This window comes from Phascolarctos cinereus, unplaced genomic scaffold, assembly GCF_003287225.1.
Source record: "Phascolarctos cinereus isolate Bilbo 61053 unplaced genomic scaffold, phaCin_HiC Scaffold_3;HRSCAF=262, whole genome shotgun sequence".
Classification (NCBI taxonomy): Eukaryota; Metazoa; Chordata; class Mammalia; order Diprotodontia; family Phascolarctidae; genus Phascolarctos; species Phascolarctos cinereus.
In genome coordinates this window covers 181751909-181766938 of record NW_027555736.1, presented here as the reverse complement: position 1 = coordinate 181766938, position 15030 = coordinate 181751909, and positions in this window count along the sequence as shown.

The window sequence follows — 15030 nt, the reverse complement described above, 5'->3', positions numbered from 1 at the left end:
ATTTATTCGCTTAATACTTATGATTATACTTTTGTAAGCACATTTTATATTTTTGTGCTTATATACATTGTTATACGTAGTAGCTCTCTTCACATAAGAATGGTAGCCAGCATTAGAATGTAAGTCTTTGTGTCATAGAGATTGTTTGATACTTTGTCCTCCTATCCTCAGAGCTTAGCACAGTGCTTGGCATGTCGTAGTTATTTAATAAATACTTGCTGACTGATTGGAATTTTGTGTTGTAATAAATTATTATTATGTGATAGAGAATCTGACTTCTTGCCCAAATTCCTTGGCCAATATGGCTGAAGTAAGTCAGCTACCAACTGCTCATGAGAAACCTCAGGATTCTGAGAAACATACCTGAACATAGGAATCGTATCATGAAGATCAAACCCAGAAGAAGAGAGGGAGAAGAAGAGAGCTGTGAGGAGACAGATTTGATAGCTACCATGCACTACAGGATGGGGTAAGGTTGGTAGCAAGGGTGGTAGTAGGAAGGAGGAAAAGCCTCTTGCAGAATCAGATTGTCTGTGGTTGAGAACAAACAGAGAGCTGAGGAACATAGAGATTATCTGGCTGTGATTGAGAAGAGAACCTTTGGGCAGATCAAGAAGGAAGAAGGCATTTTGGAGTGAGGGGAAAAGACAAGCACTGTGAGTCAGCTCCAGCATCTCTGAATCCAGGATTCCCAGCATAATGCTGGAACCACTTCAGTGAATGACTGTAGCCAAGAGGCATCTGTAGATTCTCATGCTGGTTACTGAGATCAGGATGAGAGGAGGTGGAGAAGGATGGACTGATTCATAACTCCTTTTATTCCTACATAGGAGGGATGAGTTTCCCCAGAAGTTGTCAATTCTTTGTGGGTGTTTGTAGGAAATTGCATCCATCTTTGTGTCTGGGGGGTAGAGGTGTAGAACAAGAGTAATTCTGCTGCTCATTTATTTTCTGGTGTGTTTTCTTGATATTCTGCCTTAATTAGATATTTTACTATTTGATTTGTGGTTCTTACATGGCTCATGAATAGAGAGTCTATATCAGAATCATATTTGCATAATTACTTTTACTTTCAAACACCATTTAGAGCCTGGAGGTGGGGAGAGGTCCTAGTTTTAAGGGGACCCTGGTTTATTATAGTGAGTATTATTTTCCTGAATTGTAAAGACAGATTAATTAAATTTTTTTCCTGGAAACTTTTTGTTTTTGTATCATCTTCATTTCTTAAAGATATTCCACTCCCCTCTTTTATCAAGAAGCTGTCTCTTGCCACAAAATTTTTAATAAGAAAGAAAAAAGCAGTTTAGCAAAACTAACCATAACCAGCACATTAACTATGTCTAACAATATGTTCACTTTTCCATACTTGTAGCCCTCCTTTAGATTGAAGGCAAGCATCTTCTTATTTCTTCTCCAAGGTCACTCTTGGGCATTACAATTAAAATTCAGTCTTTTTTTATTTTGTCCTTTACATTTACCTTGTTTAGTCTTTCTGTATGGGCAGCTAGGTGGTGCAATGGATAGAGCACCAGGCCTGGAGTCAGGAAGACTTATCTTAGTGAGTTTAAATCTGGCTCAGATACTTACTAGCTGTGTGACCCTAGGCAAGTCACTTAACACTGTTTGCTTCAGTTTCCTCATCTGTAAAATGAGCTGGAGAAGTAAATGGCAAACCACTCTAGTATATTTGCCAAGAAAACTCCAAATGGGGTCATGAAGAGTTGCACATGGCTGAGCAGCCACAGATCTTTGTGTATATGACTTTCCTGGTTCTTATTTTACTTTATAAAGTTCCTGTGAATCTTCCCATGCTACTCTGAATTCAGTGAACAAGTGTTTATTGAGTGCCAGACCCTTCTCCAAGTATTAGAGAAACAAAGACAATTAAAAAAATTGATTGTTTTTCTTGGCACAGTAACATCCTATTATATATATATATGTAGCACAATTAGTTTGAATGTTCGTCAATCAGTGGACTTCTACTTTATTTCTAGTTCTTCACTACCACAAAAAAGGATGCTGTGAATATTTTGGTGTGTGTGGAACCTTTTGTTCTGTCTTTGGCAGAAGAAATCCAGGCACCTAGATGCGGCAGTGGATAGAGTGCTGAACCTGGCAACAGAAAGACTCGAGTTCAAATGTGGTCTCAGGTATTTACTGTGACCCTGGGCGAGTCTCTTAACCTCAGTTTTCTCATCTGTAAGAGGGGGATGATGATAATAGCACCTCCCTCCCAGGGATGTTGTGAGAATCAAATGAGATAATAATTATCTAGCACGTAGTAAACACTGTAGCAATATTAGTTAATATCTGGTCTTTTATGCCTAGCAGTGAGATCTCAGGCTCAAAGGGTATGGACATTTTAGTAATTTTTAGTCGGATTTTACATTTTTCCCAGGAATTTCTATTGACTATTAAGATGTGGAAAGGCTTTTGATTCCTCTTAAAGTTTCTAACAGAAATTGTATTTTGGGTTACTTCAGTATGGTATGAGGGTTACAATTTGGAGTCAAGGAAACTGGATTTGTCTCCTGGTTTTCCATTTATTAGATGTATGAGTTTCAGCTTACTTTTCCTCATCTGTGAAATGCCTAAATCTTGCCTTAAGCTACTTTTTGCTTGTAGCGAAACTTTTAAGGAAGGGACAGAGATATAAGAAGGGAGACTCACAAAAAGGTCTAGATTCCAAAGAACATTGCCTCTCTTTATTATATAATAAGTGAAACTTTACTTTAGAAAGTGGAGTCGAAAAGCTCAAAATAAATAAAGGTGGCAGAATCAGGTACTCCCACAATTCCATCTCTCATGGATGAAGGAGGAGGGAAATAGAAAAAAACCAACCAATGTTATGTTCCGATACCAACCTTATGTGCCTTATGGTACCTGATACCAACCTTATATTCTTTAGAATTCCTGGTTAATAGCGGTTTCACCATTAGCTGTGATAAGTTAGATTCATCTTGTACATAATTAAGTGTGACTTTTGAATAAAAATAGTGAAAATAAAATAGATCATTTAATTTTTGGAAAGACACAATGAAGGTAAATACTACTTTTTATAAAGAATACATCAAACAGTTGTTCAAGGGTATTATTTATTTCCAGCACGTGGTACAGGATTGGAATAAAATGCACAGTGTTATTGACACTGTTAATGCTCACACTAAACCCCTTCTCCTCCCCAAAGAGAGGCAGGAATGACATATAGTCAGAAATAACTGGAATGATTAAGTTCAGAAGTGTAGACCCTGACACCAAAAGGATTTTAAGGACTCTAAAGGAGTCTGTTATAGCCAGCTGTACCTGCTTTCCAGAGCCAATCACTAAATTTTCAGTATTAGGCATTTACACCTCAAAAATCTGCAAACGCTAGAAATCAGGGCTTTGTTATTTTGTTGATTGTTTCAATTTAAGGAAATGATGGAGACAATATTTATAGCACAGATTAAATTTAAAAGTATGTCATACATGCATTTTTTTTGCTCAGAGAACTGGTTGTTAAACATTTACCAGCACACCCCTGCTTGTGGATACCTTTCATGTGGCTTACTCATGTCTGTTATATTTGGAGGTACCTGGAGTCTGATGACCAGAGATTGGTACATTTTAAAGGGTTCCAGCTCCCTTTGTCCTCCTGACATGATTTAAGTCTCAATGTTCAGTAACTGCTCAGGGCAATCCACAATGCTGGCAGAGCTGGATGTTTAAATGTGCTCTGGCATGCTCTGGTTCAGGACAAAAGGGATCTGGGATAGCAGTGTCACAGGCTGTGATATATGTCCTTGCTGCACATTTTATTTTTAATGTCAATAAACCGTATCTAAATAACTTTCCTGTTTGAGAAAGCTTTGTATCTTCCTTGGCTCAAAGTAGACTGTTACAGAAATTAGGCAAGAAAATATGGTGTATAGGTACTACTTTTTTTTTCTATATAATTTATGGTGCTGTCCAGCAACAAGTAAGTGGCATTTGGAAATTACCTTTAAAGTTATTATAATAATGTAATCTAAGTCCTGGACCCTCTTTTAGGAGACTTGACCCCCCCCCCCATTTTAAATCTAAGCCAATTCTAATTTTTCTGAAGTGAATGATTACTTAGAGAGGTACCTTGGTGTAGTAGATACAAGACTAATTAAGAAGGCTCGGGTTTAAGATCTGCTTCTGATATGTATTAACCTCTCAATTCCCTGGGCAACTTAGTGTAAGGCACAGATCGCCAGATCTACATTGGTAGAAGGAGTTTCCAGAACAGTGAAATCACAGGTACTGACTTCTTTATATGGGACAATTGGACTCCTTCTGTCAGAGTAGGTAGGGTGGTGATTTTCACAGAGTCATTTTCATAGAATATTTTAAGTTCAGAGAGAGGTGGTATGGTGTACAGGATAGAGAAATGACCTTGAGGCCAGAATCTTTGGGTTCAAGTCCTCACTCTGATACACACTGACCATTACCTAGGCAATTCACTCAACCTCTCAGGGTTCTCTTCAGTTCTCTAATCTGTCAAGTGGAAGAGAGGGTACCAACCTACATTGGTAGTGATGAACTGAGGGTTCCCCATGAAATCATGGGGCCAATCCCCATTTCCATTAAGTTCAGAGGACAGGTTGGAACTGGGATGGGGATGGTGCATTTTATTCATTATTGGCGTGAGATAAAAGTTAAATGGTACTTAGTTCATTCATTCAAGAAACATTTATTAAGTGCATACCATGGGCGCTGTATGAGGTGATGAGGAGACAAAGACAACCAAAACAGTTCTTGCCTTCAAGCAGCTTACATTTTATGGGGAATCATGTACACAGTGGAGTCAATACAATATTTATCTATTTATCCATCTATCTTCATTCTATCTATCTCATCTATCTTCTATATCTATATATCAATAATTTCTGTGTTTATGCATATATTATATATGATATATCTATAAGCTATCATCTATACACTTATCTATGTATGTATTTATCTGTCATCCACTAATCCTCTCCATACTTATCTATGTATCTATCTTCTATCATCTATATATTTATGTATCTATCAATCATCTGTGTGTCTATGTATGTACTATCAATCATCTCTATATATGTCTGTCTAGATATCTATTATCTAGCATCTATACATTTATTTATATATGTATATATGTATCTATCATCTATCAACCATCTCTATATCTATTTATGTATGTGGATATCTATCGTGTATATATCTATATATGTATGTAGTATTATCTATTTTTCTATCCAATCTCTCTCTCTCTGTCTCTCACACACACACAGAGAAAAACAAACAAACCCATGGTGAATGGGGGGTGGTGCTAGTTGCTGGGGAATCAGGAAAGGCCTCCTATAAGAGGAGGGACAGAGCTGAGATTTAAAGGAAGTTTCCTTTCTGCCGAGATGGATAATGTCCAGTTTGAAGAAGCTCGGCATCTTTGTGGGAACAAGCTGTGTGTCACATTCCATTTGAACCACTGAATCACAGACTTCCCTAGGGCAAGTCATCTGACTTCCTTATGCCACTCAGTGGGGATGGAAAGTTGAGCAAAATGCAGGATCTTACTGGAAACCCCCCAATGCCATTTGGTGTTTCTAGCTAGCTGTGGAAACAATTCAGGGTGGCATAGCCCCAAACTCAGTCCTTTTGTGGATTAGGCTTTGTTCCTTACAGTCAGGAAGGAGAGAATGCAATCCTCTATTCAAGCTCAGGATAAAGAGAGGAGTTTTCAGTTCTGGTCTAGTTTCCTGGACAACTAGTGGAAACTTGTTAATTTTGTTTGCCTCAGTGGACCTTTCTTTAATGTAGACAAGCCTCTGGGAGGAAAGGCTTGGAGGCCATCAGCAAAATGATACATTCCTGATCTATCAGAACTTCCCTCCATCCTTAAGGCCTGAACTCATCCACTTTGACCTCTGAATCTTTTTCTGCCATATTCATGAATGGGTGATCTTGACTTAGAGTCCAGATAAATGATCTCTCAGTGCCCCAGTCAGCTGTCTATGACTAAATTACAAAAGGGTTTGCTAATCTGTAGTAGGGGAAGAATTAACACTTTGATGACCTCCTCCATCAGGATCATGTATCCCTCCCCCCTTCAAATGTTGTTATTTATATAGTCACTATCTCACTATTTTGTTGTGTACTTTATTTTTACTCCTTAGGACTAGTCAAACTAACTGCTGGTGTGACCTGGGGCAAGTCACTTATTCTGCTCTCTTTCTTCATCTGTAAAATGGGGAATGGGGAGGGAGGAAAGGGCAGCAAGGTGGATAAAATGGCAGGCTGGAAGTCAGGAAGACTTATCTTTCTGAGTTCAAATCTGGCTTCAGACACTTACTACCTATGTGACCCACTTCGTAAGTCACTTCATCTTGTTTGCCTCAGTTTCCTCATCTGTAAAATGGGCTGGAGAAGGACATGCTAAACCACACCAGTATCTTTGCCAAGAAAACCTCAAATGAGGTCATGAAGAGTCGGGCATAACTGAAAACAACTGAACAACAACAAAAATGAGGGTGGGACAGGACTAGATGGCCTTTAAGATACCTGATTCTATGCTTTTACCTCTATTTTGCCTTTACTAAAACTCATTCTGTTTCCCTTTGTCAGCTTCTCCCAGTGGTCACTCTTCATTTATTCAGTTTAGATGCATCTTCTGGAGCAGCAGTGGTGTCAAACTCCAATAGAAACAGGGGCTACTAATCCATACATGAGGATCCCAATGGACCTCATATTGACTTAGTTTTAAAATGTAAAGTTATCTATGTTTCATTATACTTCTATTTATTTTGTTAGATACTCCCCATCTGCATCTTAATCTGGTTTGGACTGCTCTCAGGATGGTGGGTGGTATGTTTGAGACCTCCGCTCCAGATTATAGGTCACCTACTCTCACTTCTTTCTTTTCCAGGGCTTGGTATCACCTACATGATTAACTGTGGAGACAGTTCTCCCCAGGAAACCACAATGTTCCTTTTATAGGAAGAAATAATAATAGTTAGCTTTTCTAAATGCCTGCTATTCATAAAGTACTTTACATATGTTATCTCATTTGAACCTCACCAACCCTGTGATGTAGGTGTTGTCATCCTCATTTTATAGATAAGGAAACTGAGGCAGGTTAAATGACTAGTTCAGGGTCAGCCACTTGCTAAGTTTCTGAGGCTGGATTTGAACTCTGGTCTTTCTGTCTCCAGGCTCACCAATACTATATATCCACTGCACCACCTAGCTGTCTCTGGATTACTCAGGGCATTTATGCCCTGTATTTTTCATTGGATGATTCATTTGTTGAATGAACCCTTCAGAGTTTGAATGATTGTTTCATTCAACTCTGGACTCAGGGAGACCTATGTTCAAATCTCTCCTCGGACACTAACTATCTTGTTAGCTTGCCAGTCCCTGGCCAGTCACTCAATTCCTTTGTGACTTTGTGACCTAATATTAGATAAAAGATTTGGACTCAGTTAAGCCCGTTCCACGAGCCTTTGGTCAGTGCTATAAGGTTCTGCACCCCTGTGTTAGATATTGATGATTGGTGAAGGGATGGCCTGAGGATTTTCCTGTCCGTAGAATCTTGGAGAAAAGCTCGCTCCAGCATTATTAATCAGATTTGGTCTAAGCGAGATCAAACCCTAGGTTGCTGCTGTCCGAGGGGTCCTCCTTGGGCAGTTTCTGCGGGAAGGAAGTCAGGGGCTTTGTCTCCTACTTCTTTTGAACCGAGCTAAATTCTTTCACTTCTCTGCTTGCTTTAGGGAAGAGACCTTGGTTTGTAAAAAAGCACCCCCTTTTGGTGTATTTTCAGTAGTTAAATGTAATTAAACTCTGCTGGCTTCCCTCAGGGCTGGTTGCTCCAAGGCCACGTGGTTCATTGTTTTCTGAGGACTTTTGTTTCCCAGATCTGAGGAGGGAGGGAAATCACACTGGGATAAGTCTGCTTGAGTCTCCACATCTGTTCCCTGTTGTCTGCTGCTTCCCTAATATTCCGCCCCTCCCCACTTTGCTACCTCTTCCCCCCAAAAAAACCTTCCCCCTTCCCATTACCCCACCCTTTGGTCTCAAAACCACTGGAAGATCCTCAATCTCAACTAAATTTGCAGCAAACATGTGGGCGAGTGAAGCAACCCAACCGACTAGGGGTTTAAGGCAGCTCACTATGCGGACCCCAGGGACCTCCTCCGCATAATATGGAAATAGTCAGGAAGCTTTATTGCATTCCTGGAAACCCGGCCCCTGGCTAACCTTGAGAGAGCTACTGATTGACGGACTGCAGGGTGGCCTGTGGGTCCCTCAAAGTGGATACATTGGTTTTTCTGAGGGACCAGATTTTTTAGATTTAAGCTATGAGAAATAAATTTTAAAAAGCAACTATTGTAAAGGCTACAGACTCTATATAACGTAGAACACCCTGGAAAAAACCTGCATAATACCCAGATATGGGAGAAGAAGAAGGTGGCAGTTTTCCAGGGAAAAGGAGCAGGACAGTAATGGCTTGACTTTTTTTTTTTTTTTGGAGGGCTGATTCTTAATCACCCTTAACAAAGTGTCTCAGCCATCCCTAGGAAGGTGAAGGAGTTCCTTTTCCCTTCCCTCATGTTATTCTCCTAGTATTTGTTTATAGGTAAAATCAAGCTCTGATGACTGTGGATTTAGAGCTAAAAGTGACCTAAAGGTCATCTTAGTTCATTCCTCTGATGAGGAAATGGAGGCTGAGGAGCTAAGTGACTTGCCCAAGGTCACGTGGGTATTAGGAAGCAGACCAGTCTGTTTTTTTCAGGGTACCATCCTGCCTACCAGTATGCTTCAGGGGCAGCCTTTGAAAAGGAAAAGAAGTCCCTAAAGGACAACATGACACTTTAAAAATAGGGGTTTTTTTGGGGGGGAGAGAAGTATCAGTCGTATGTATGTATGTATGTATGTATGTATGTATGTATGTATGTATGAGGTATCAGATGTGTGATTTCTTTCAAATTACTGTACTCCCCAGTGAGGAAACTCAGCTAGGGCAGACTGCTGTTGTTCAGTTGATTGGACTCCCTGACCCCATTTGGGGTTTTCTTGGCAAAGATATGGATGTGGTTTGCCATTTCCTTCTCCAGCTCATTTTACAGATGAGGAAACTGAGGTAAACAGGATGAAGTGACTTGCCCAGGTTCACACAGCTAGTATGTGTCTGAGGCCAGATTTGAACTCAGGAAGATGAGTCTTCCTGACTTCAGGTTCCGTACTCTGTGCACTATGGCGCCACCTAGAGCAGTATGTGTCTTGAGTCTGAGGCCAGCTTTCTAACCCCAGATGGTGAAGTGGATAAAGCACCAGCCCTGGATTCAGGAAGACCTGAGTTCAAATCTGGCCTCAGACACTTGAGACTTACTAGCTGTGTGACCCTGGGCAAGTCACTTCACCCCATTGCCTCACAAAAAAAAAAAGAAAAGAAAAGAAAAGGAAAAGACAAGGTCTCAGTTTGACTGGGGCTATGCCCAATCAGTGATTAAGGCTAGGTAAGAAATGAGGCAGAGAATGGTCTTTTTTACCAAGTTAAAAAAAAATCAGTCTGGGAGGGGGAGACTTTCTGGGTTTCTGGCCAAAACTGAAACAATTGTTATTTACATTCAGTCTGAGCCGATCAGGGTCCAAACAATGACTAAGTGGGACATGGCCTGGGACCTAAGGAGTTGGGAAGAGAAGCTCTCATAATCTTCCCTATTCTCTCCTTAGGGAGTTTGAATAATTTTTTTCAAGCCACGAGGGGGTTGTATAGTTTAATACATAGTAGAGCTAAATTGGGAGTCCTTGAAGTGACTTAATTTTTTTCCCATTCTCAAGCCTATTTCCCTCCACATTATAGTTGTCTTTAGTGGTTCTTTCACTGATCTCCACTGGTTTCCTGGTGGCTGCTAGGCACATAGGCTCAGCTGGGCACTCCTCTGCTGTTTCCATGGGCATGGTGGTCCCTGTTAGTCTCAGATATTCTCGTGGTGGCTGATGGGTACTTCTCCCTGCTATAAATCTGGGGTATCATCTCTTCAAGACTACCTAGGAGTAACGTCATTTCTTGTCTTCAAAGGTTAGTTACTAGAACCTCTGTCTGATAAGGGCATATTGACAACTCTTTAATCATAGCCATCATATCCAGCTAACAAAACCCAGGAAGAATGCCCCTGTGATAGGACTGTCTACCAGAATTTCCCTGCAACATGGGTTAGGCCCATGCCTCCTCCTTCCCTCCTGCCACCAGGATTTATTTTCCCTAAAAGGAGACAAAGCTGTTTCCAGGACCTGTGCTTGAGGAAGATCATTTTCACAGATGAGTAGAGGATGGACTGAAGTGGGCAGAGACGAGGCAGGGAGACCGACTAGAAGGCCATTACAACAGTCCAGGTGTGAGGTGATAAGGGCCTGCACCAGAGTGGTTTCGACAGGAGACGAAAGAAGGGAACATGTAGTAGAGATTTTATGAAGGTAGAAATGACAAAATTTGACAACTGATTGAATATGGTGATGGGATGGAGTGAGAGTTAGGAGTCTAGGATCGGTCTTTTTCAAAAATGAAGGATGAGCAATATCGATATAGGTCCTATGTTATAGGATAAATAGGAAATAATTAACAGAGGGAAGGCACTAGAATAAGGATAGGGAAAAGGCATCCTATAGTTGGATTTTAGCTGGGGCTTGAAGGAAACGAGGAGGCAGAGATAAAGAGGGATTAGTATCAAGGCGTAGAGGGCATCCAGTAAAAATGACAGGAGTTGGAAGATGGAAAGTCTTGTTGGATAAAAAGCCAGGAGGCCAGTGACATTGGATAGAAAGTACCTGGTGGGGAGTAAGGTACAAGAAGACTAAAAAGGTGTATGTGTATGGGGGTAGGTTGTGAAGGGCTTTGAACATCAGATAGGATTTTATTTTTGATCCTGTAGCTGATAGAGAGACACTGGAGGTTACTGAATGATGGGGTACCATTGTCAGATCTGTGCTTTAGGATGATCACTTTGATGGCCGAATGGAGGGTAGACTGGAGTGGGGAGAGACTTGAGGTAGGCAGACCCATCAGCAGGTTATGGCAGTACTCCAGGTATGACGTGATAAGGGCTTGTCTCAGGATGGTTGCAATGTCAGAGGAGAGAAGGAGGCTTATTCAAAAGATGTTATGAAGATGAAATTGACAGGCCTTGGCAACAGATTGGATATGGGGGTAAGGGATAGTAAGGAATCAAGGATGACTCTTAGGTTGTGAATCTGGGGGACTGGGAGGATGGTGGAGCACTTGAGAGTAATAGGGAAGGTGGGAAGAGGTAGAGGGTTTAAGGAGAAATTTCTGGACAAATTGAGTTTAAAATGTCTACTGGATATCTAGTTTGAGAAGTCTAATAAGCAAATGGCTATGGGAGACTGGAGTTCAGCAGAGAAGTTAGGGCTAGTCAAGTAGATTTGAGAATCGTCAGCCTAGGGATGGTAATTAAATCCATGGGAGCTGATGAGATGTTTAAATAGTATAGAAGAGAAGGCCCAGCACAGAGTCCTGTGGGATACCCATGGTTAGTGGGTATAAACTGCTTGAAGATTCATCAAAGGAGAATGAGGAGTGGTGTCATAGGTAGGAGGAGAACTAAGAAAGAGTAGTATGGGGAAACTTAGAAAGAGAGTGGCAAGGACCATCTCCAGTGTCAAAGACTGAAGAGGGGTAAAGAATGAGGACAAAGAAAAGTCATTAGATTTGACAATGAAGAGATCATTAGTAACTTTGGAAAGAATGGTTTTAGTTAAATAACTTGCCCAAAGTCACATGGTCAGTATGGGCCACAGGGGCAACTTGAATTCACGTCTTCCTGGCTCCAAGGCCAGCTCTTTGTCCACTAGTAGTCCGCTTCTCAGCTCTTTAAAAAAGAAAATATAAATGAGGCTATCAGTCATTCACAATTTAATGTGAATGAGCCCAAGCAGAATAGTTTCCTTCAAACCCTTATGTGTCTTACGGATAAGTTTTTGTACAAAAAAGTGGAGATAGAAAGAATTTTTGAGTGAGAAAGGGGAGGCTTGGTTAGGACACCAGTGTGTATGTGGGGGGTGTAAGTTTGGGCATACAGAAAATTTGATAAAGACCCAGAATTGCCAAGAAGTAGGAGAGGGACAAAAAATGGAGGTAGGAGGATTCCAAAGATCAATTTCACTGGCTTAACATTTTTGCTTATGCCTTTGGCTCTTGAGAATGGAGTAGGTGTCCATTCTGATAGGTGCCTAGATCTCACCAAAAATCAAAAGGACATTTATATTATAGGTGGCTCCTCTTGCAGGAGTAGGTGACTTTGAAGCAAAACCCAAAGTAGTTCCTTATCTTATCTCCCCTTCAGGCCTTTTATGTTCCCCCTTTCAAGCTTCCCTTTGGCTCCCAGTCATTTTCCTTCACCAGAATCAGACTTTTCACTCTTCTTTTTCAGCCATTGTGACAAATCTCCTTTTGCTTGGCCTCTTTTGTCTCTTGGTGGTTTATTGGTTCCATAAGTTTACCAGCTGCAACACCTCTGGGGCCCCTAGCAACCCTCCTAAATACCTTCCTATACACAAATCCCAGAGAGGTTGATGCATCTGCTACAGGAATGGGAAGTCTTAACAGCTGGAGCTGTGGTTTCTCTGGGAGGGAGGGGTTTGGGGCCCACAGAGGGTAGGTCTGAAACAACCTCCCTCAGCTCTGGGAGGGAGGAGATAGGGCCGGAAGGGGCCTGGGCTTGAATCAGCCAATATCCTTGACCCTCTGGCAGTAATCCCAGGTTTAAGAAATGCTTTTTTTTTTTTTTAAATGTGTGTTTGTTTTGTTTCTAAAAGGGTGGTGGGGAGATTATGGGGTGTAGGAGTGAGGGGTTGGATTTACTTTTATCAGAGAGTGAATTTCTTTTTTCCTGTGCCCCACATGTTGTTTGGTGATGTTTTAATTTTCTTCCTCTCTCTTCCCCCTCTGTTCTGGGGCTGGTGTGTTTCTGTAATGTTTGTTTTGGCTGCTGGAGGAAGTATTGACAAAGGAAATATGAGGACAAACATAATTGTTTAAGCAGCCGGGCTGAGGGGAGCAATAAAGGAGAGCTCAAGACAACTTGACTGGGTTGAGATTCATCAAGGCTGATTAAAGCCATCTCCCTGAAAACCTTGTGCCTTCCAACTTGTGAATAGGGGGGAAGTCATAAGCTCATAGAGTTTCAGAACTACAAGGGAACTTGTAGACCCATTAAGCTATAGTTTCTAGTTGTGATGTGTCTGTAGGCAGATTTATATTCTGATAACCTCCAGCCCCAGGCTATTACATGAGGGTTGTGGTAAGGTCCAGGTCCAGTGTAACCTGGCTGATTATTTTGCATACCCAGGGCTTGGCAAACAGTAGATGCTCAATAAATGTTTGCAACAAGCTAACACTATTGCCCAATACATGTATGGTCTCAGAAAACAAGTTGCATGAAAAGAGTCAGGAGGCTATAACATTCCTTTAAGTTTTTTTCCTGCTGTCCCTTTTAGGTGGTGAATGGTGAAAGAAGTGATAAATAGAAGTATGTATAGAATAATTTTATATATTATATGTATTCATACATATAGACACATACATGTCTAATAGTAGCCATCTCTAGGGCAGGACAGGGCAGGGGGGAAGGAAGAAAAAAAGAAAATTATATGATAAATATATATATTTAAAAGGAATAGCAAGTTGTACATAATAGATTTGCACTTTCATGTGCAATTATCTTTTTATTATGCTATGTTATGGAAATGCATGTTTTGTTCCATAAATTAAAAATTAATTAAATTTTTTAAAAAAGGAAAAGAGTCAGGAGGACTTAGGTTCAAATCTCGTATCAGATGCTTACTAGCTGAGTGGCACTGGGCAAGGCAACTCAATCTCCTTGTGCCTCAGTTTCCTCATCTGTAACAGGATGGGGTTGGACTTGATGGGCTCCCAAGTTCCCTTCCCTCTCTAAATCTGCGATCTTTCAAAGCTTAGGGAAATCCTTTTGGAAGGAAAATGATAAAAATACACATATGTGGAGAGGATCCCCCCAATGTGAATGGGTCAGCATGTCTCATGGAAAGAGTTTTCAGAGCCAGAATCAGGTCTTGCCTCTGACACTTGTTACCTGTATGACCTCGGCTAAGTTACTTATGCTCTCCTAGTCTCAGCTTCTTCATTTGGCTTTAATAGGTAGAAGTTAGAAGAAGAAAGACTTAGGGGAAAAGAAAAGCATCTGAACATTGGGAGCTGTTGAAAAGAGCAGTGGGGTACAATCATCATCTCCCTTGAGCTTAAGTTTCCACTGAGGACAAGTAGAATGCAGCTTGGTGGCCATTTTGGGGAAGTCCTGTAAAGAGGAATCCTGTCCATAGAAGCCCAGGTGAAAAGGTGAAAGGGGCTCTGAAAGCCATCTGGTCCAACTCTACTAGACAAAACACTCTCTACAAGTCACCAGAAATTGGGCATCTGGCTTATGTGTGAAGAAGACCTCCAGAGAAGGAAATACAGTACCTACTATGGAACAACTTCCTAACAATTCAAGCTAACTAGGGAATCTCCATAGATTTGGAGATGGAAGAGACCTAGTCCAACCCCCTTGTATTACAGATGAGGTGCAGCTGAGGTTCAGAGGCTTGTCTAAGAGGTAGTCCATATGAGTCAGGAGATCAGACCCAGGTGTGTTTGGGGGAAACATGTTCTCCACAGATCAAGTAACCTAGGATCAAGGAAACAGAATTGTGGGGTTTATAATTTGCTTCTCTTCCTACGGGCCACAACAGGATAAACAAGAATGATTCTAATTTTCAAAAATTTCAAATTGCCTCTACCATCTTAAAAGATTTCCTTTCAATACAGGGAATTCTGCTAAGACTAACATCAGAGAAATGTATTTCCCAGAGGAGCAAACTTGACCCGTAGTAACTCCTACAACCCTGCTTAGACAGCTTTCCTGATTTGCGTTGCGTGTACTCCTGTTGTTTCATTGTTATGCCTGACTCTTTGTGACTTCATTTGGGGTTTTCTTGGCAAAGATACTGGAGTGT